Consider the following 23,919-nt stretch of genomic DNA (forward strand, 5'->3'; position numbering starts at 1 on the left):
GACATCTCCACATACATGGGTTTACTGTCGGATAAGTTGGACAGGGATCAACTACAGCATGGCAGGGAGCGGCAGTACATGCGGCAGCAGACAAAGGCAATAAACAGATTTGCTACTGCTACGTCACTACTTTGCAGACGCTCTGTATCCATGCAGGATGCAATTGTGCACTGATGCACAGACTTGACACGGGGCATGGGAAGGGTGACCTCTGCAATGGGGCAAATGCTAACTACTAACACAGGCAATGCTGGTGACACGGGTGTTGATGAGACAGAGGGGTCAACCAGCAGGAGTGGCTCCAGCACACCTGTACCAGAGGTGCGCAGGAGTGGCAGGCGTAGCCATGCTGAGTCAGGCCTCAGCCGAGATATTGATAGCCAGCCACATCAATCGCGCAATGTGGTGCGTGGACGTAAGCAATGACCAATGCCGCAGTTCCACACGACTGCACACAGTGACGGCAACTGAGCAGAAGCAGTCATGGACATATGCTTTGATGGACAATGGCTTTTCCTATTTGATGATGATGTAGTGACTTAAACTACACTTGTCAAACACTATACCTATCTATGAGTCATACATTACCTAGAAATATCGACGTGTAATTTCTGTCCATCTCAATCTCCCATCTGTTGCTGCTGGTCCTGTTGCTTGGGAGTCTGCATGTTCTTGGTCATCTTCAATGTCTTTGTGATGTGTCACCTCCACCTCTGTGCCTTCTTTGGTGGCAAGATTGTGCAAAATGGCACAGGTCACTATTATCTTGCAACACAGGATGGTGGTGTACTGTCGAGCATCTCCACTCTTGTGGAGGCAGCAAAACCTGCTCTTGAAGAGTCCAAATGTTCGCTCCACTACGTTGCGAGTTGACCTGTGTGCAACATTGTATCGCCTTTCGCCTCTGTTAGTTGGGTTGAGGTACGGTGTGAGCACAAAGGAACGCAGGGCATATGCACTATCGCCTAGGAGTGAATGAGAGGTACATGAGTTACATTTGCATGTCACATTCATCTGCCATTCATTTTAGGGTGTGTTACACTTATTTACCTAGCAGATATCCATCACCAAAATCTCCAGCAACAAGCCTTGCGTATATTCTGCTGTTCTGGAAGATGTAGGAGTCGTGCGTACTCCCAGGAAATTTGGCCACTATGTCTGTGATGATGTTTCCGGCATTGCATATCACCTGTACATTGAGGGAGTGCGTTGACTTACGGTTTCTGTAGATGTGTTCAGTGGCTGCAGGTGGGCATGGGGGATGTGGGTGCCATCTATGCAGCCTATCACATGCGGGAAGTGTGCCAGTCCATAGAAGTCAGTTTTTGTTTTGGCAAGTTCCGCAGGTGTGTCAGGGAACTGGATGTAATGTTCCATTCTCTGCGTCATGGCATCCAGAAACTTCCTGAAAAAACGGGACAGACAGCTCTGGGAGACACCACCTACTGCAGCTATCCCACTCTGGTAGCTCCCAGAGGCAAGCAGGTATAAGCTACATAGCACCTGTACATGGGGTGGGATGGCGTGGGCCCTGGGTGTTGGGTGATCCAGGTATGGGTGGAGGTCCCTTATTAAGTCCATGATGCTTCTGGGGTGCAGCCTGTACCTCTGAAGTATCTCAGGCTCAGTCAATTGGAACAGGGTGATCCTCTGCCTGTACACCTGCTCCTCCCTTCTCCATACCCTCTGTCCTGCAGCCTTGAGCCTTTGCCTCCTCGTAAATACATAGAATGCCGCTATTCTTGCAACACTGTTGCATTTTGGGCCCATTTGTATAGCCTGCACCTGGTTACCACCTGCTTTTAGTCCGTGGTAAATACTGACTTTTAAATACCGAATTTCATTAAATTCTGTACTTTTGGCCTTTCCTACATCTCGATGGGCATTTTTTCTGATTTCTGATTTACCGATTCGGTGAATAAGGACTCGGTAAATAAGGTATCGGTAAATACCGATTCGGAAAATATGTAATCGGTAAATACAGATTTGGTATTTTACCGATTCTTATTTTCCGATTCGGTACATTTTTGAGACCTACATCTCGTTTTCTAAATACCGGTCGGTAATGGCCGATTTTACCGATTTTGGGCTATTACCGACCGGTATTCGCCTATCTACATCTGGCCCTTGGTCTTCATCAAGAGGGCCATTTCAGGCATGCACTCATTGAACTTGATCAGAGTACTGGGCGTTTTGTATGCGAGGGAGAGAATGAGTCATAAATCATTGACCTTGATGTCGTGAGATTGGATGATGCGGGCTAAGGGAACCTCATTGCCCTGAAGAGAGTAAGGCTCAAGGAAGATCCTTGCAAAACAAAAAGATGAGGTCATGGGCATCTGAGGTGTATGGTGCCAGGATGACCTACTTGGTCCTTCCAGTCAGGACACAGTAGATCCATCTGAGTGCATGTACTTCAATTCTGATGTCATGTAGGAATAGGATGAGGATGGGGTGGGAGATTGTGTCAAATGATGCGGCACGGTCCAGCAGGATGAGGGCCACTGTGTTTTCTCTCTCCATAGTCATGGTGATGTCCTCTGGGGTGGAGATGAGAGCAGTTTTCCTACTGTGGTTGGGTCTGAAACCAGACTGAGTGGTGTCAAGGAGTTGGTGGTCACTGAGGTACTCTGTGAAGTGTCTGTTAATGATTTCAGTAAGGCCTGGGCTGGGAATATTTGCAGGGAAATTGGTCTGCAGATGGTTAGCGTTGAAGGGTCTGCAGAGGTTTTCTTCAGCAATAGGAGGATGATTGTTTGTTTCCATGCATCTGGGAAGGTTGCAGAAGAGGTTGAGGCATTCAGACTGGGTGTTAGCATGGTGCTGAATATTTGTCGTCTTCTGGTTTTGTGGTGATAAGGGCAAGGAGCCCCTGAGTGTATGGACTTCATGGTGGAGACGTTTTTTGGGGGGGTGATGACGGGCCATGTAGATAGAATTGGTTCTTTGGATAAGATAAGCAGGCATACGACGACGTCTGGTGGGTCCGGTTGTGGGTTGAAGTTAATATAAATAGCATTGATTTTGTTGTTAGAGCATTGAGAGAGATTGTTGCAAAGGTCCAGCAAGGGAGTAATCGAGGATGAGAAGGCTGATGGTGAGGTGACATTTTTCACAATGGTGCAGATTTCTTTGCTTCTGTTGGTGATGGCATCAATATAATCTGCCAGAGTGCTGCATTTGGTGTTCCGAATCATTTGGTGACAGATTCTTAGGGCAGATTTTAATGTGCTCCTGATTGCATTGTCCTGGTTCATTCTCCAATTGAGCACCCCTTCCTAAAAGAGTCTGGAATCGAGCCTCCCCCCAACATAGAATTCAATAACAGAAGGAGTGAATCAGAAAAAGCACAAAAGAAAACTTTTAAAAACTCAGCGGGCAGGCCTTTCGGACCAAAGGCCTTACCATTTGGGAGCTCTTTAACAACCAGTTCTAATTCTTCTGTGGAGAATGGACTTGCCATTGTTACTTGTTCGATTTGAGCTAGCATGGGTAATGTATACTTTTGTAAAAAGGTGAGAAGCTTTCGATGATCTATGCTATGTTGCTGACTATAGATCGTATCATAGTGACTTAGCATTATTTTCCCTATATTAACCGGATCTACTGTCTCTACATGAGTAAGTGGACACATTAATTCTCTTATCAGATTTGACGCAGCTTGCTCTCTGACCTGCCAAGCTAAGAATTTCCTCGTGAAGTTGCTATCTTCGTATATTTTCTGGGATTGACGTCTGAAAACCTCCTCACTTTGGGCATAGTAGTTAGCACTGAGTTCCCGTTTTGCCTCGTCTAACTAATGTTTGTTACTACAGGATGGGTTATGGTTCCTTAAAATAGTGAGAGCTTGTATTCTATGTTCAAGCAACTTCTTTTTAGATCTAGCTGCTTTAAGGTTGGCTGCGTCCTTACCTATAACGAATCCGCGAATAAAAGCTTTTAAAGCATCCCAGTGTCATGGTTCCTCTTACCCCTAGCACACATATTCTAAGACATGTGCTGATTTCACCCTTATGAAAACCCACCCCTGTCCCGTGCCCCCCGCACGCTTCAAGTCAGTGTGATTAGGTGTTTACATATACTTCTGTAATACTTGTTTATCACCTTCTTAGGGTTTTGCCAACCTTGCTTTTACTTGTGCCTTTTTGCTTGTAAACTATTGTATTGCCTTGTGTGGTTATTGGAGTTGGAGAGCGCAGTATACTTGCATTTTGACCTTCGCGTATGGCTCTGTGAGAGACAATGCCCCTGCGAAGGTTTCACGCTTCTCTCCTCGCATCCCTGCACGCTACCTTTCGGTGCGCGTTTAGGCTGGGACTGCATGTAACGTCCCCGCGCACGTTCAGAGAGCGTGACAGGGAGCGGCTGGGTGCGGTCCTGTATTTAAACCGCACCCAGCCTTCTGGAAGGCGCTTTGCCTTCAGACTTCCCTCGGAGAAGGTCGCGTCTGATGGAGGAACTCACCTGAAGGAGAATTCGATCCTGGCAGGACTCCATGGCGGTGCTTCTTATTTCCTGGAGCTAGAAACCTCAAGAACTAAGTTTGAAAGCTAAGTACTTCACTTGATTTAAGGCGCCCTTCGCAAGAAAGGTCAACAGAATTTTTGGAACTATTATTTTGCGAAAGCCTTCGCAAAGAAAGAGACTTGGGACATTTTATGCCTATTAATGTTTTGAAGAACAATTTGCCAGTTCATTTATGTGTTGAATTGTGAAGAGAATTATAAGGAGGTTTTAGATTTTATTTGAAATAATGTGATAGAAGAAAGATACGTAGGATTTGGTGTGTCTTTTGTTTTATGCTTCTTTTTATAGCACAAATAAAAGGACTAGAAACCCGAGATCAAGAAGCAAAGGTTAATGCCAAGTAAGTTTTAGGAATAGATAGGAAGAATGCAAAGGGTCTCTTAAAAATAGTAAATTAATCCTTCCTTTTTTTTATGCCAACTTCCAGACGAACAAGCTGACATTACACCAGTTGACCAGCTATCCTAAAGATCATCTGACGACTTCATCACCACTACCCTACAAAGACATACTGGGCGAAGGCCTACAACTTGCTGATCGCAGGTAGGGGAACCTCAGAAAAGCACCACTTTGATTTAGGAGCTCTAATTAGATAGAGTTGTAGTGAAGGGTCGAGGAATAGTTTAGGAGTGTTGAATTTTAAACCGGAATACTAAAGTCTTGGTGCTTGTTGCTTCGCAGGTCGACAGCAAGAACCAAAGTCTTCTCTTCAACGCCCAGTACCGGCCCTCCTCCCTAATTTCTAGTTTAAACCTTGCTGTGCATATTCAAGTCAGTGAGTTTTAGTTAGTGATTAGGGAAGTTGGTCCCTTGCGTCCCTGCGAAATCATCCACGTCTTCCAAGAGGACTTCAGTCAAGACAAGGTAAGGGACGACGTGGTTAGCTTTGACAGAAGGCAAAGCCCACGTAGATAATTTCGCCCAGACGCAATGGATCAAGTTAACATGCAGGATTTGGCAGCAGTTTTAGAAGCAATTAGGCAGGATAACGCAGCTTTACGTAGGGATTTATCCTCTCTTCAGGACTCAATTCAGCAGAAATCAACCACTTTTCAGAGTCCATCGTCCAGTACTGATACCAAGACTCAGATCCAAGTGGTAACTCCGTTCCCCACCCCCTTAGCCCCACCTGAAAGATTTTATGGGGATTGTAATAAGTTTTCTGTATTTTTACAGCAATGTCACTTACATTTTATAGCTAAGACTACAGCCTTCCCAGACGATTCATCCAGAGTAGCATTTATGTTATCCTATATGGGTGGAGATGCAGCTCTTTGGTCAGTTCCTTTAGTGGAAAATGACGATCGAATTTTGTATAATTTTAAGGATTTTGAGAGGGCTTTAAAGAAGATGTTTGCAAAACATCTTTTTGTTCAGTCTGCAGACAATGAGCTTTTAGGTTTAAAGCAAGGGTCTTCAGATCTGTTACATTATATATCTACCTTTAACCGTCTGGTTTTAGAGGCTGACTGGCCATACGACAAAAGAGTTTCAATCTTTTACAGAGGTCTAAGAGAGGAATTAAAGGACATGATAACTCAGATTCTCAAACCCCCAGAAGACATAAGTGAGTTCATTGATTTAGTGGTAAAACTTAATCATCACATTTCAGAGAGAAAAGGAGAAAGAGGGAAGACAGAGCATAAGGTAGTTTTCTTTAAGGAAAAGTCAACCTCAAATCGAGAATCAGGTCCAAAGTCTGACTCTGTTGAACCCATGCAAATTGGTTCGATTCGTGGTCCTTTATCTAAGGAGGAGAAGGAAAAAAGGCGACGTTTAAACCAGTGTTTATATTGAGGAAAGACAGGACACTTCGTAAAAGAATGCCCCACACGACCTAACAAGTTTAAAACCAAAACTTACGATTTGGCCATCACACAGGAAAAGTCGGAAAACTAGAACACTCGGTAAAGGGAGAGGTCAGTTTATCGGGTGGTCTTTCTAGTTTGGCCTCAACTCTTCCTCCTGTAGGTTTTAGACACTTTTCAATCCTAGTAGAACTCCGAGATCTGCTTCCTGAATCCCACACAAGAAAAGTAGAAGCCATTATAGATTCCGGGGCTACAGGTAATTTTATTGATTCCCAATTCTTCTTACAGTTAGGTTTTAAGTCTGTGTTTAAGGATCACCCAGAAACCGTTAGAGCAGTTGATGGTAAAGAGTTGACTTCAGGGCTGGTAAACAGACAGACCGAACCTTTAGAGATGGATTGTTCTCCTATACATTGAGAAAGAATACAATTTGACATAATTGATGCCCCTCAATTTAAGATGATTTTGGGAATACCTTGGTTAATAAAACATAACCCGATCATAGATTGGGTAACCAGGTTAATTACTTTTAAGTCATCCTTTTGTGCAGAACAGTGCTTCCTCATCAATAGATCTAAGGATGTAGTTCAAGGTTTTGATTTCGGAATTGAATCACCCTATGTCCTGCTTTTGGATGGGGTCCCATCGGTTTATAACGACTTATCTGATGTGTTTGACAAGAAAAAAGCCAATACTCTACCTCCGCATAGAGATTTCGACTGTAGAATAGATCTCATGCCAGGAGCAACCTTGCCCTGCAGTCGCATTTATGCTCTTACAGAAGCAGAAAACACTCATCTGAGAGCATACCTTGACGAATACCTCGCAAACGGCTTCATTAGGCACTCCAAATCTCCGGTATCTTCAGCTCTTTTTTTTATTCCAAAGAAGGGAGGGGAATTGCGCACGTGCATAGATTATAGGGCATTAAACAACGTCACAATTAAGAACAGGTACCCCTTACCTTTGATTCCAACACTTTTGGACCAAATAAAGAAGGCTAAGATTTATACAAAACTGGACTTGCGAGGAGCTTACCATTTAGTCATGGTAAGAAAAGGAGACGAATGGAAGACGGCCTTCCGCACTAAGTTTGGTCTCTTTGAATATCAAGTCATGCCTTTTGGTCTGTGTAACGCTCCTGCCGCCTTCCAGTTTTTTATAAACGAAGTGTTGCATGAATTTATTGACATCTGTTGCGTAGTTTATATAGATGATATTCTCATCTACTCAGATACCGAGGAAGAACATGTACAACAGGTCAGCGCCATTCTTCAGAAACTACTCTCCAATTCTCTTTATGTTAAGTTGGAAAAAAGTCTGTTTCATGCCTCCAAGGTGGTCTTTCTGGGTTACATTATTAGTCCCGAAGGTATTGAAATGGACCCTAAAAAGGTAGAAGCAGTAACAACCTGGCCCAGTCCAACTTCCGTGAAACAAATTCAAAGCTTCCTAGGCTTTGCAAACTTTTACCGTAGATTCATCCAGAACTTTTCTCAAATAATTACACCCATCACCAGGTTACTGAGAAAAGGAGTGAAATTCTTATGGACCTCAGATGCTGAAGAAGCCTTTCAAAATTTAAAGAAGAGGTTTACCATGGCCCCGATCTTGTGTCATCCAGACCCCAATCAACCGTTCATTGTAGAGGCAGATGCATCTCAATATGCATTGGGAGGAATTCTCTCACAACGAAATTCTGATACAGGCCAAATGCACCCTATAGCTTACTTTTCTAGAAAGTTGTCAGAAGCAGAACAGAATTATGCCATCGCCGATAAGGAATTATTGGCAATTAAGGCGGTTTTTGAAGAATGGCGCAACTACCTGTTAGGGGCTCGTCATCCCGTAACTATTTATACAGATTACCGAAATCTTCAAGCTCTAAGATCTGTAAAAGCTCTGACTGCTAGACAGTTACGTTGGTCTATGTTCTTCAATGACTACACTTTTGTGATAACATATCGTCCTGGAAAAGAGAACTTGAAAGCGGATGCTTTGTCTAGAATTGGAGAGAAAGGCCCCGAACAACCCGAAATTGTCCATCCTGTAATCCCGACTTCTTGTTTTCAGGGAAGTTTATCCATGAGTAACATTATTAATGACATCAAGGAGGCCTTGAAAGATAAGGATTTTGAAATGTGGAAAAAGGATCATCCTTACCTGCATGAGAAGAATGATTTGATGATGGTACATGATTTGGTTTTCGTTCCTAATGAAAAGATTCAAAAATCCATAATCCAGCTTCACCACGATACTATGTTATCTGCTCATCCTAGCATTTTGAAAACTATGGAACTTATAAAACGAACCTTTTGGTGGCCTTTGATGTTCAAGGACATTCAGTTATTTGTAGAAACTTGCAGTGTTTGCATTCAGCATAAGACCTCTCATCAAGCTCCTAGCGGTTTGTTAATGCCTCTGCCCATCCCACCTCAACCCTGGCATACAATATCGCTAGATTTCATAGTTGAACTACCTGAAACCAAGAAGGGATTTAATACAATTTTAACAGTTGTGGATCAGTTCACAAGAATGGCCCATTTCATTCCTTTAAAGAAACTTCCCACTGCTTTAGAGCTTGCTCATTTGATTATGTCACACGTGATAAGATTACACGGTATTCCTTCAGTGGTCTTTTCGGACAGAGGCTCCCAGTTTATTTCAAAGGTTTGGCAAAAGCTGGGTACATTGTTACAAATGGATGTTCGTTTGTCTTCTAGTTACCATCCCCAAACAGATGGTTTAACGGAACGAACTAATCAAACAATCGAACAGTATCTCCGATGTATGTTGCCTAATGTTCCTGAAGAATGGTCTGATCTTTTAAGCCCCTTAGAGTTTGCTTATAATAACTCCGAACATTCATCTATCAAAATGTCTCCATTCTTTTGTAATTTTGGATTCCATCCCAAATGTATTCCTGAAAGTTCTACTAACTATGATTCTGTACCCGCAATTTCTGACTATGTAGCCAAGGTATTTTCTATCCAAGAAGAGGCTAAATTCAACTTGGCAAAGGCGAAAGAATCTCAGAAAGAGATCAAGGACAGACATCGATCTGAACAACCTCCATATAAAGTAGGTCATAAAGTATGGTTGAGTACGAAGAACTTGAAACTTAGGGGAAACCGGAAATTCAATCCAAGGTTTATTGGTCCCTTTCCTATAGAGAAGGTAATTAACCCGGTTTGTGTAAGACTGAGTCTCCCTCACAAGTACTTGATACACCCGGTTTTCCATGTCTCTCTGGTTAAGCCATTTCATCCCCAGACCCATATCTCTAAATCTCCGCCTCCCATCATGATTGATGAACACCCTGAGTTTGAGGTTAAAACAATCTTAGATTCCAAAAGAGTTCGAGGAAAGCTGTTTTACCTCATAGATTGGAAAGGTTACGGCCCTGAAGAAAGGTCATGGGAACCTTTAGACCATTTAAAAAACTCTCCTAGATTGATCCGACTCTTCCATTTAAGACACCCTGAGAAACCAAAACCCATTTCTACTGTTCTTGGGGGGATCTTGAGGAGGGAGTACTGTCATGGTTTCACTTACCCCTAGCACACATATCCTAAGACATGTGCTGATTTCACCCTTATGAAAACCCACCCCTGTTCCGTGCTCCCCGCACGCTTCAAGTCAGTGTGATTAGGTGTTTACATATACTTCTGTAATACTTGTTTATCACCTTCTTAGGGTTTTGCCAACCTTGCTTTTACTTGTGCCTTTTTGCTTGTAAACTATTGTATTGCCTTGTGTGGTTATTGGAGTTGGAGAGCGCAGTATACTTGCATTTTGACCTTCGTGTATGGCTCTGTGAGAGACAATGCCCCTGCGAAGGTTTCAAGCTTCTCTCCTCGCATCCCTTCACGCTACCTTTCGGTGCGCGTTTAGGCTGGGACTGCATGTAACGTCCCCGCGCACGTTCAGAGAGCGTGACAGGGAGCGGCTGGGTGCGGTCCTGTATTTAAACCGCACCCAGCCTTCTGGAAGGCGCTTTGCCTTCAGACTTCCCTCGGAGAAGGTCGCGTCTGATGGAGGCACTCACCTGAAGGAGAATTCGATCCTGGCAGGACTCCACGGCGGTGCTTCTTATTTCCTGGAGCTAGAAACCTCAAGAACTAAGTTTGAAAGCTAAGTACTTTACTTGATTTAAGGCGCCCTTCGCAAGAAGGTCAACAGAATTTTTGGAACTATTATTTTGCGAAAGGCTTCGCAAAGAAAGAGACTTGGGACATTTTATGCCTATTAATGTTTTGAAGAACAATTTGCCAGTTCATTTATGTGTTGAATTGTGAAGAGAATTATAAGGAGGTTTTAGATTTTATTTGAAATAATGTAATAGAAGAAAGATACGTAGGATTTGGTGTGTCTTTTGTTTTATGCTTCTTTTTATAGCACAAATAAAAGGACTAGAAACCCGAGATCAAGAAGCAAAGGTTAATGCCAAGTAAGTTTTAGGAATAGATAGGAAGAATGCAAAGGGTCTCTTAAAAATAGTAAATTAATCCTTCCTTTCTTTTATGCCAACTTCCAGACGAACAAGCTGACATTACACCAGTTGACCAGCTATCCTAAAGATCATCTGACGACTTCATCCCCACTACCCTACAAAGACATACTGGGCGAAGGCCTACAACTTGCTGATCGCTGGTAGGGGAACCTCAGAAAAGCGCCACTTTGATTTAGGAGCTCTAATTAGATAGAGTTGTAGTGAAGGGTCGAGGAATAGTTTAGGAGTGTTGAATTTTAAACCGGAATACTAAAGTCTTGGTGCTTGTTGCTTCGCAGGTCGACAGCAAGAACCAAAGTCTTCTCTTCAACGCCCAGTACCGGCCCTCCTCCCTAATTTCTAGTTTAAACCTTGCTGTGCATATTCAAGTCAGTGAGTTTTAGTTAGTGATTAGGGAAGTTGGTCCCTTGCGTCCCTGCGAAATCATCCACGTCTTCCAAGAGGACTTCAGTCAAGACAAGGTAAGGGACGACGTGGTTAGCTTTGACACCCAGACGATGTTAAGCGATGCTGACTCAATATTTCGAGAAATAAATTCTCTAATCTCTGTTTTCATAGAATCCACCCATGTTTCATCGTTCAAGTATTGTTTATTAAACACCCAGCGTTTTGGAACTTTTACGTTATTTTCTAAGTAGAAATCAATAACTAGCATAGCGTGATCAGAGAAGCCATTATTAAGAACTCTCTGCTGATAAAAATTAAGTTGTCTGGAAACCCCAAAAAAATCTATCCGTGAAGAAGACTTAAATCTCCCCGACCAACATGTATATTCTTTTTTAGATTGGTGGTGTGAGCGCCATGGATCGCAGAGATCAAGCGTTGTTTTATAATTTAGAATAGTTTTCAAAGATTTTGGTTTGAGCTGTTTTCTTGACTGGGTAGTAGAATCAAAAATAGGGTTAGTAAGAATATTGAAGTCACCTCCAATAATCACATCACCTATCACCGTCAAGAGAGATTGAAACAGCTCTTCGTAAGTTCAAGTGAAACTGTACTCGATGTGTTATTGCAACATTATGTAACACTCAAAATAGAATTAAAATATAAAACACATTTTGAATGAGTACAGTAAATCACCCATCTGAAACGTGTAATCATTAAAACCCAGTCTAATGTCTCTTTCAATCGTATTTAAAGTGCAAATATGTACCACCTTGTAGCGCTCATCCAATTTGATCTGAGGAAGCAGCATGGGGTCAATAACAATGGTAGTAAAGAAAAAACAATGTCACTTAAATTGGCCAGATGTAATTGAATTTTACATTTGTAGAAAAGACAAACTGGAGTAAGTAGTGGTTACTGGATCCATAACCTTCTGTCACAAAGCCAGATTGCAAATTGTAAAGGTATAATATTGTTACAGAAAGACAAAGTATTAATCATGAAGCCTTCTGACAAAGATAGAAATATAGTTCAGTCAACTAGAAACATGTATGTAGAGTAAACAATGTCTCAGTTGAACTATGAAGAGTGCTACAAAGTCTACAACATGGATGAATACAAAAATGCAGTCAGAAATTTCAAAGTAGACTCATAGAGTGGTGGGACCCGAGACTTGTAGATTTTAATGAATTAAAATATCTGTAGTGCAATGAATTAGTGATTTCCATAAAATATATTTTGAACAAAGTTCATAAAAATCTGTCAAAACCACCATTCTGACGTATTATTGCATCAAGAGGATGTTTCCTGGAAGCTACAGCAGAATGTGTAAATCATACCTCAGAGGCAATTCAGGCTTCATGCTCAAAATACAAGATATTACCAGACAAAGATAATACATTTATTTACTCTTTATGTAACTGACCTACATACACCCATTCACATGGATTTAGAGTTGTTATGTATGTAAAGAACAGAAGGCATATATAATACATTAATTACAAAAGAATGTAATTGGAAATGTTTAAATAGTGCTAACCAACAACATCTTCCTTTGATCTTTAGACAGAAATAAGGAATTGCCATAGACACAAGACTTGGTCCCATTATGGAAATCTCTACATGGGTTGAACAGAATCAAAGGTCCTCAGGAATGAACAAATGGATAACTGCACAACACATATAGTAAGATGGCATCACTTTGCAGTTGTCCCTTCACCTGGTTAGGAATCTAGAGTGAAGCATGTTACCTCATTGAAATCATCAATGTTTAATGCCAATATAAATTAGACTTCAATAGCCATTTTGGACATAACGATCAAGATCAAAGATGATACTATACAGACACGAGTACATTGAAAGCCAACAGCAAACAATTGTAGTTTGCATGCAACTAGCTCCAAACCAAAAAAGCAAACAAAAATCCTTTTTTTTCGTATACAAAGGAGTTGAAGCTTGGATAGCAAATATAACTTTGAGAAATCAATATGGAGGCAGAAATTTAAGACAGCAGATAGTCAATCCTTGACATGGCGGGAAAACTGAAGGATTTGATGCAAGTAAAATCCAACTTGAACACCGGAAACAATATCAGATTGGTCATTGACTTCAGTATTGAATCTAAATAGGTTGGCACTATTATCCAAAGCAATTGGAGTATGCTGAGAGCAGATGATATAATTAGAAATATGCTAAGTGACAAACCAAGTAGCATTATCAGAAGATCAAGATCTTTGAAAGACGAGTGATAAATATAACACATGAAAAACAGATTACACAGTTAGTAATATTGAATGTCCTTGCAGAATGATATGTGCAAGCATCAACATTTCTGCAGTCAAATATTGTATATTGCAATACAATATTCATTTAATCTCCTCTTGGGTGCTGGTGAGTATCACCTCCTGGTCCTTGAGGTGTAAATACTACTGACAAGAAGCGCCCTCCATCAGGGATAGAGCAAACTCAATTAGCACTCCTGGCGACAAAATGTCGCATTTGCAAATTCCTAAAGCAAATCAATACACTAATAGTTACTCCAAGGTTGATATCTTCATTAATGATTTATTTCATCTTTTTTCAATGGTTCATTTCATCTTTTTCTTTCACATACATAACTCATATGATTCTTCTCATATGCATCATATTGTTATATGGGTAATCACATAATGCAGGTGCCCCAATTCATTTCAAGCATTTGACCTTCATCAGGGGGTTATTCCTGTGGAAAATTGCATGCACATTAAAATGTGGAAATCCAAGAATTACAGAATGCAATGTTGCGGTATTCATAGTGCTCAATAGTGCATGTGATATGTGAATAAACTGTGATGTACCCAAACAAAACTCATGGTGCAACCAATTTAACACTCTAAAGGTAAGGCTAAGAAGCAATTCGCTGTGACAACTCTCATGTGGACATTTAATCGGCGAACTTGTGCATAATGTTACATTGGCCTAGCCAATAGGTCTCGCCTTTGGGACCTTATGTGTTTAGCCAAAACTTTTGGCTATGTTGTAGAGCATTGTGGCTGCTGTGCATCATGTTGACAAGTTATAATAAAAAGTGTTAAGTATTTTTGTTACCTTTATACAAACCAAGAAGGCATTATATACAACTGAAAGACCTCATTAAAAAAAGAATTAACATAAATAATGTCTCCTAGTTTTTTTGTACTTGCACTTCTGGCAACTTCTTCCTGCCTGTTCTGATGCTTCTTTGTTATAATCTTTGTTTGTTATGGGGGTGAAGGACATAAACATCATGGGAGTTGAGGTTTAAAAACAGAATTTTAATTAGAACACGAGCAGTATGGTAGAATCAACAGATGACAGATTCCGAGGGCAGACTGACGTGATGCCAGGTGATGTTTAGGTGATGCTTACGTGGGGGGCTGATGCAAAATGGTGGTGGTGAGTGATGTTTGGTGCTCAGGTGGTGCCACTATATGGCATGGATTGGAGGTACGTTGTGGTTTGTGGAGTTGTGGAGTTGAATTATGTGGTTTGGTGTGTAATTATGTGATGTGTTTTGGAAATGTGTGGAGTTGAATTGTGTGGCCTGGAACTGTGGTGTTCAGTGAAATTATGCTTAGTGAAATTGTGTCATGGCATGAAGTGCATTTATATTGATTGGTGGTTTGTGGCATACAGTGTGTTTATGTGGAGTGTATTTATGTTGCATTGAGTAGAATGTAATTTTGGGGCATGTAATTATGTGGCACAGTGGTATTATGTGGAGTGTATTTATGTTGCATTAAATAGAGTGTAATTATGTGACGTGTAATTATGTGGTACTGAGTGGTATTATGTGGAGTGTATTTATGTTGCATTGAGTAGAGTGTAATTTTTTGGCAAGTAATTAAGGGGCACTGAGTAGTATTATGTGGAGTGTATTTATGTTGCATTGAAGAGTGTAATTGTGTGAAGTGTAATTATGTGGTACTGAGTGGTATTATGTGGAGTGCTTTTATGTTGCATTGAGTAGAGTGTAATTATGTGGCATGTAATAATGTGGCACTGAGTGGTATTATGTGCAGTGTGTTCATGTTGCAATGAGTAGAGTGTACTTATGTGGGGGTAATTATGTGGCACTTAGTGGTATTATGTATAGTGTATTTATGTTGCACTGAGCATGATGTAATTATGTGATGTGTAATTATGTTGCACTGAGTGGTATTATGTGGAGTGTATTTATGTTGCATTGAGTAGAGTGTAATTATGTGACGTGTAATTATGTGGTACTGAGTGGTATTATGTGGAGTGTTTTTATGTTGCATTGAGTAGAGTGTAAATATGTGGCATGTAATAATGTGGCACTGACTGGTATTATGTGCAGTGTGTTCATGTAGCATTGAGAAGAGAGTAATGATGTGGCACTGAATGGTATTATGTGGAGTGTTTTTATGTTGCATCGATTAGAGTGCAATTATGTGGTGTGTAATTATGTGGCACTGAGTTGTATTATGTGGAGTGTTTTCTGTTGCATTGAGTAGAGTGTAAATATGTGGTGTGTAATTATGTGGCACTCAGTGGTATAATGTGGAGTGTTTTATGTTGTGTGGTGCAGAATTATGTGGCATTAAATGGAGTTTTGTGTGGAATTATGTGGGATGGTTTGTAGTTATATTATATAGTGTGGATTTTATATGGTATGTTGCAAAGTTGAATTTATTTCGTGCAATACCAATTGGCTTTGTAAATGACAATGTTTTTTACCCATGTGTTATATATAGAGTGGAGTGGACATATATGGTGTGGAGAGGAATGATGTGGTTTGCTTTGGAATTGTGTAGTGTGGAGTGAATGTGTGTTGTGGAATTATGTGGCATGGTGTGCTTTGGAATTATGTGGATACTTGTGTTTGAGTGTAGTGGAATTATATGGAGTGGGATTGTGTGTTGGAAAAATTGGAAGGTTTGTGGCAGTGTTAGTGGAATGGCAAATCCTGCTAGCCATACTGGATGTCGGACAAATGCATTACACAATTTGGTGAAACTTTTTTAATGTTTGGGGTACATTTTGAAACATTGAATGGAACACTGAACTTTCATTGAGAAATTCTCATAAAAATGGTTGAAAATATTTAGTCAAGAAACAAGACCTGAATACTGCACTGTGGACTTGGTATCAGTGTCTAAATATGAAGATGTTTGATAAGCTCCTAACCATTTTTATGTACAATCTTAAATAGATGTGCCCATTGTTCAGGTGTATAACATGTGAAATGTGCATATTTATTTAAACTTCAGGATTATGGAAGTTAAACAATTCAGTGGGATGTGGACGAACTGCTTATATTTTGTAGTTAGTCTTGGTTTATGTCATTATTAGTGTATCATTTTTTTCTTTTACTGACTCAGCTCCGCGAACACTTCATCTGCAAATTCACATTGCAAAGCTCATTCCAGGAACTCTCCCGGCTGTGCACGACAAAGCAAAAAAAAGAAAACAATCCAAAAAGAAAAATACCTCTAAGACGAGGAACTGCATGATTGGACCAGCATGCGCCTCAGGGCAGCGTTGAATTCCCGCCGCCAGCTCTTTGTTGTGCACACGGTGAGAAATCAATCTGTGCTCGGCGGATCGCGGTCATCTCCCTCCCCCCTCCGCTTCTAAACACAGAGCGTGTTCCTGCTTGGAGACCTGGGGTGGGGGTGCCACGGGCACAGGGTTTATTTACAGTGTAAATGTCGGAACTCTCTGCCCGCTCTGTCACCGAACCATATATCACGGTGCTCTGAGGCTCTACGCTAATGAATCGCTGCATCTAAAAAGCTTTGCATGTCTGTGGTCCCGCTGCGTCCTCCTCTTCCACCTGCAGACAACCTGCTTCTGTGTTTTTGCAGTTTTTATATAGCGCAAACTCGACCCTAATGTATTCGACCGCTTTACGAGGACCATTTACTTTACACAAGGACATATGCATTGTTGGTAGGCATGAAGTGATTTGCCCAGAATCACAGTATGTGTGTTGACCCCGAGACTCGAACCTGCTTCTCCAGCGCTAAAGTCGGCAGCTCTGGACGTTACACCACATCCTCTCACCGCATGGGAGTAATAGCGCTTATACTGACAAAAGGACACTTCGAAGCACCAAGAGGCAGCAGGTGTTGAAGGGGGGAACATGACAGCAAATGAGGGAATTTGAGGGATGAGCAAGGAATGGACTGTCGACGTTAAGAAAGCGGAGGAAAGTAGAAACGGGAGAAGGAAGAAGGGAACAGGAGACAGAAGAAGGAGAAGAAAAAGAGGAAGGAATGGGAGAAGGGGAAAGGGTTATGTGAGAATGAAAAGGGGGAATGTGAGATGGAAAGAGAGGACAAGAGCTGCATACAGTGAATGGGCGGCACATGAGAGAGGAAAGGAGGGAATGTTAGAGGCAAGAAGGGGGGCAGAAGGCATGAGTGATCAGGAGAGACTAGGGAGGAACAGAAGAAAGAGCAATGGACTTGCGATGCAAGGATGGAATATGAGAGGTAAGGAGGGAACAGAATGGAAAGAGCGAACAATGGAGGAATGGAGGAACAAGATAACAAAATGAATGAACAACAGAGTAAATAAAGGATGTGAAAATAGGATAGTCAGGGACTGAGGACAGGGAAGAAATTAACTTGAGTGGGAATGATGGTGGGAGGGCAGAAGGGAAAAGGAGAGGGATCAATGGAACACACGAGGATCCGGGGAGAAGGAGGAGGGATCAGGAAATAGGGTATGGGGACCAGGGGATTGGTAAGGTCATGGCAGGTGAGAGGGAATAGGAAAAATAATGGAAGTATGCGTAAAAGATGGAACATGAAACGGAAGGAGGGAGATATACGAGGGAACAAGTGAGCGAGGGAGGACAACATGACCCAAATCCGGTGTACGGTGAATGATTACTCGTCTAAGCATTGCCCATGCTTTAGAAAGTGTGTAGTGTTTTCATTTCCACCTCACACAGCGAGGGAGGTATGCCTCACATGCAGAGGCAGTGGCGTAAAATCTGCAGCGAGGGGGTCCCTTTCCAAAGCTGCATCCTGCACACTGCTTAGTAAAGCAGTCACGGGCTCCTCTTGAAATATGGCTGCAGCCGCCGATCCGCCGCATGGGCGGCGTGACTCTCCAGCTCAAACCATCCTGCAGGCCGAGGCCTGGAAACTGCCAGTCACCAGGGCACCTCCGAGCTTAGCCTTGGAAAGAAAGCCTGCCAGCAGGATTAATGTATAGCACACGCTGTTCTTATAGGGACTTGAGCAGAGCATAACGAACGAGAGCCGTCCTGCAGCATATTAATAGCATCATCATGTGTTCAATCTGGGGGTACCAGAAACAAACATTGGCAAAGCTACCCGCCACTGGACAAGCAGTGCTTTCCTACCCATGATTGCAGCTTTCATTTAATCTTTCCCTTGCTCATGTCTCAGGGCACTCTGTCACGCAAAAGGCAGAATTTTTGCCTAGGCTGGGGAAAGGAAGTTGCGCAATCCCCTTTAGTTGCCGGTTAGCGGTGTTTATGACCTATTACATCAGTAGTTGGGCTACCCTTGAACACTTGCCAGGGCTGCAGGCAGCGACACGCCCAGGGCACTGAGGGGTCTTATCTGCGTAGCAGCAGGATGGAGGAGGGGGGCTGCGAAATTCACTTGCAGGAGCGATAATTGCTGCCATTTGGCGCGTGCGCTCCCGCAAGTGAATCTCCTGATGTGCACGCGTTGCCATTGAAGGCAATGGAATGCGTGCACGTGCTTGGCTGAAAAGCCAAAGCAATCCCAAAAGGTCTTTTTGCCTTTTGCAGCACATGCGCGCAACTAGGCAAGACCTAAAACTGGAAATAACATGTCAAGATCATCGCTCGCAAGGTGCCCATTATACAAGTTACCAAACTCAGATCTGAATCTATTTTGTGAACGCTTGTGTTCAGAGTAATGTAAATGTAAATGTATTGGCATTTATATAGCGCACTACTTACCCGTAGGGTCCCAAGGCGCTTCGACCGCTGCGAAACCCTTCCTGGCTTCCCTGAGAGATGGTCCCTTAATGGGTATCTCCAGGGTGAGACCAGGCATCCCCGGCGGTCTGGTGGGGCCGTTAGTGAAGATGAGGCAAGCTAATGCCCAGAGTTGCCGAGTGTGATCGCTGATCAGAGTGGGCACCGAGGCGAGAGAATTATCGAGTCCACTGACCCTGGTCCAGAAACCTGCCGCGCCGGGAATCGAACCCTGGTCCCGGGCCGTCCTCTGCTCTCGGGTCTGCCGCCTCTAACCAGTGAGCCACACTACTTCACTGGTTCATGTGGTTGAAATTGTTACAATGCGTTTCGTGAACAGTGCCTATTAAAAATCACGTGCTGAGCCAGCCCGACAAAAAAACTAACGAGTGAAAAATAATCAAGCTACCATGTCCAAAGGTGTAAAAATCGTGAGCGTTAACTTGAATGCCAACCGAGTGAGGGATAATCATGTCACAGTGTTCAAAAGATGAGAAATTCTCCAGTACCTGCTGTCTTCCCGTTTATATATATTGAGTGCAACCAACGGCTTTCAACCGCGTATGCTGTATAGCTCAGAATTAAATATTATGTGAACCCGGAAACGCTGCTTGAAACGAACAAAAGACTCAACTCACAAGTCGGTATAAAGAAAAGACTCAATGTTCAAGTCAATATGCTCATACTAGTGCCAATTGTAACAATACACAAATCTAAGTCTGCCCAACAAAAAATTATTTGTGTTATCGAGAAAGTGACGCAATCCAATTACCATGCTTTGTTCATAAATTCATTGTGCATTTTCACTAGAGTAACGTAATCCACCAACCATGCTTTCTTCAATAAAAAAAACTTTGGTGCGCCTATGTGACCCGGTAATACAAATCATGTTGATATAGAATGGGAACAAAGCATAACATTCATTAAATAAATCAACAGTGTGATCAGAGCATAACATTCCTTAAAACAGTATGATTCATAATAATATTACTAATCTGATTCTAAATTATAAACAAACCTTATAAAAACCAACTGTATTCTAAGCGGTCATTTAACCCTTTCGGGTGCAAAGAACGTAATTTGTTAATCCAGTATAATTTGCGTTGTAAGAGGTATTGTCTGTTGTCTCTGCCTTCTTGTATTTGTATTTGTCCAAGTATCATGTACCATAGCTGACTGATATTATGGTCCATTCCCGTAAAGTGTGCTGCCACAATGGATTTCAAATTTTTGGTTCGAATGTTACTTTTGTGTTCTGTCAATCGGGTCTTTATTTTACGCTCGGTTTTCCCAATGTATGGCAGCCCGCAGGGGCACTTTAATAAATACACTACATTACTGGTGTCACAAGTGGCTGTGACTTGCAATTTGATAGGAGTACCTTGGGTAGGATGCACAATGGTAGTTCCCTTAATTATATTATTGCAGCTTCTACAATTGTGACAGGGAACAGTGCCCCTGTAATTTTGGTTAGGTTTCACAGTAGGCTTGTTTAAAAGTTGTTTTATGTTCCTGGTCCGCTGGTACGAAAAAATTGGAATCTGTTGGAATATTCCTTTAAAATCTGGTTTGCCTTGTAATAAAGGACAGTATTTTCGAATAATTTGCTTGATTTTACTGCTTCCCGTGGAATATTTAGACACAAACACTAACTTTTCTTCTTTTTCAATATTGGTGTTCTTAAGGGGCGTGGCTTGCAGCCGGCGAGAATGGCCGCAGCCTAACTGAGCTCCTGCCTTCCCGCTTTCAATCCTGTTCTATCCTGGGCCATCCACAGAGAAAAACGACACAGCTGTAAAAGTGACTCACCCCTAACTCCCTGGGAAAAACTCTGACCTTCGGACGGAGGCAGTGAGGCTCTGGACCGTCCTTGTGGACGACGGATCGGCTCCCTCATGGCAGCTCCATGGCTGAGGCAGGAGTAGGAGGAGGCTTCGGGCCGCGGCGTGAATTGCACCCAGAGGGCATTGAGACCAGCTACAAGGTATACTGGCTACGGATACAAGAGGACGACTGCCAGTGGTTGCGACCTCGAGGAGATCCATCCGGCGTGAAGTGTGGCAGTGGAGCGCCCTGATGGGGCGCAAGACTAACCGAGGCTCCGGCATCAGGGCCTGGGTGAGAGGGCGAGCAGTTATTCACTGCGGCTCCAGGAGTTTGCGCTGCAGAGACGCCCTGCCAATGTACCGGACAAGTGCTGGATCAGAGGTGAAACCAGTCTGCTGAACAAAGTGTTGCTGGCTTTAGCAGCGGAGGAGCCTGGTACGACCTTGCGAACTCTGCCCGAGCCGCCGAAGGAGAAATCGAGACCTCGGCTCGTGGCCTCCTCGTGTGGGGGCTCGGCCGGACTGGAGTGACAGAGGTTTTAACTGTCATGGCCCCGTGTGCCTTCAAATGGACTGACTCCTGAAGGCGTACATTCGGACTGTTGTGCCCAGGAAAGACAGTAAGGGCTGAAAACGGTAGAGCCTGCGGCCTGGTACATATGCAGGAGAAAAAGCAGCAGAATGTGGCGGAGTCTTGGTTGAGATGTTGTGCGATGGTGGCAGTAAATGACTGGATCCTTTGGCTTTAAGGACACGCCATGGAGACCCGGAGAAGGTGCATCCACGGGTGGCTTGGACTGACGCAGTACTGTGGGAGTGGAGCTGGGACCTGCATGTCGAATATGTCTCCCTTAGTTGGTGGTAATCGCGGAAGTTGCAATACTGTTTAAGTGGATGGAGGCAGGCCCTGATGCCTTTACGCCATTAGAAGGGGCAGATACAAGGGGTGAAGGCCGATTGCTCTGGTGGCAAGGAGGTGACGCAGAGGATGCGGAAGCTCTGAATTGAGAGGGCAGTGTTGTACCAAATTATCCCTTGCATAATTTGTGACTGGATTGGTGCTGCGGTGGAGTTGCTGGGTGCTCTGCTGCCTGGACTCTGCTGTTTTATGGGCCCTCTGGCTCGTGAGAAGCTGGTGCGCTTGGGTGGCCAAAACTGTGGGTAAAAACTCAGGTTACACGATTAACTGGCCTAAGTCCTTGTTGTACATGTTGTGGGGACAGGTCCCTAGGCTTCCGGCCGGTTGCTCCATCATTGTTTTTTTTTTTTGTCCTCATATATGCCACCAGAATTTGTATGCTCTAGATGGGTCTCGCTGTTGCCTCTTATACTGGTATTTTCGAGTCCGCCCTGGAGACAGTATCATAGCAAACAGGGATGTCCCAGAGGTAGGCTGCTTTCCTTATCCTACTCCCCTTAGCCTATTTTGGGAGCCCTAGGCCTGGGGGAGGACAGGACCGACACAACCTCTGGCATAATCATCGGACCGCTTACTTGTTTAGCCAGACCACCAATTTAGACCAGACATTCTCAGTGTTCTCATTACGTCCAACCATGTCCATCTTACATACTTCCATTATATACTTTAAACGAACTGCAAATCTGGGGGGAGCTGTTGACTTCCACTCCATACAGATTTGTCTCCTTGCAATGACTACTATATAAAAGATAAACTGAGTATCTAAACTATTAATATTATAGTCTTTCAATAAACCAAAGAAAACAAGTCTGGATGAACATATAATAGTTGTTGACAGTACATCACCCAGGAAATCAATTATCGCTTTCCAGTAGTCCTGAATAGCTGGGCAATCCAGGAAAATGTGAATATCGTCAGCTGCACTGTGGTTACAACGGGGACAATAATAGTTATTTTGTGTTATCTTGTGCAATTTGGCCGGGGTCCAATAAACTCTATAAACTGTGAATAGATGGTTACGTCTTAAATTGGCTGGTTTAATTAGCCTCTGAGAGAGAAGAAAGGAGTCTAACCATATTTTACTAACTTCTTCAGGAAAATCAGCTATACTGTTTCCCCATAATTTTATCACCTCCAAGTGTAGTTTGTTCTCCTCATCCTTAATTATCAGGTTGTACCAATACGATAGTTCTTTTATCCATTTACCCCCTCTACAAATTGCATCAAGAATATCTGTATATTTCCCCCGTTGCAGATTCTGACTTGACCACCAGGCAGATAGTTGATAATATTTAAAACTAGTCAGCTGACCATTTGTAAGTTGTGTTAAGCAATTCCAATTCATAAGACCTGAATCTACCCAAAGATCTCCCCACTTTTGTAGTCCAGCTGTTTTCAAAGGTTGTGAGAGTTGATCCTGGAGACATAGGGGTGTACAGGGGGAATCCCAGATTGGGGTGTGTATGTGATAGTAAGAAACATCAAATACCTTCCTGATGAACCCCCAATTTTTAAGTGCAGTCTGTAGTATCTTAAGACGATTTTTTAAAAAAAAATTCTGGTCTCCGAACTTAAATAGAAAGTAATCGTGGTCATAAGGTAAGTCATTTAATAAAGCTTGAAACAAGCGGCCCTGTGATGATGCGTCTAACTTGTTTGCAAGTAACCGAAAGTTTTTAAAATGAAACGCATGACAGTATGACAATAGATCAGGGAGGGCTAAACCTCCAATTTTTAAACCCCTTCTTAACTTTTTCCATGCAATTCTAGTTGACTTACAGGCCCATATAAATGATCCGATCTTACCCTGTAAAGTATTGATATCTTTTGGAGAAAATGATAAAAGGATACAATTAAATAAGAAGGTTAATTTGGGAAGAATTGTCATTTTAATAAGGTTAACACGGCCATAAATATTTAAAGGCAGGTTCCCCCATCTTGTTAAGGTTTTGTTAATATCTTTGACCACC

This window comes from Lissotriton vulgaris, chromosome 4_1, assembly GCF_964263255.1.
Source record: "Lissotriton vulgaris chromosome 4_1, aLisVul1.2, whole genome shotgun sequence".
Taxonomy (NCBI): Eukaryota; Metazoa; Chordata; class Amphibia; order Caudata; family Salamandridae; genus Lissotriton; species Lissotriton vulgaris.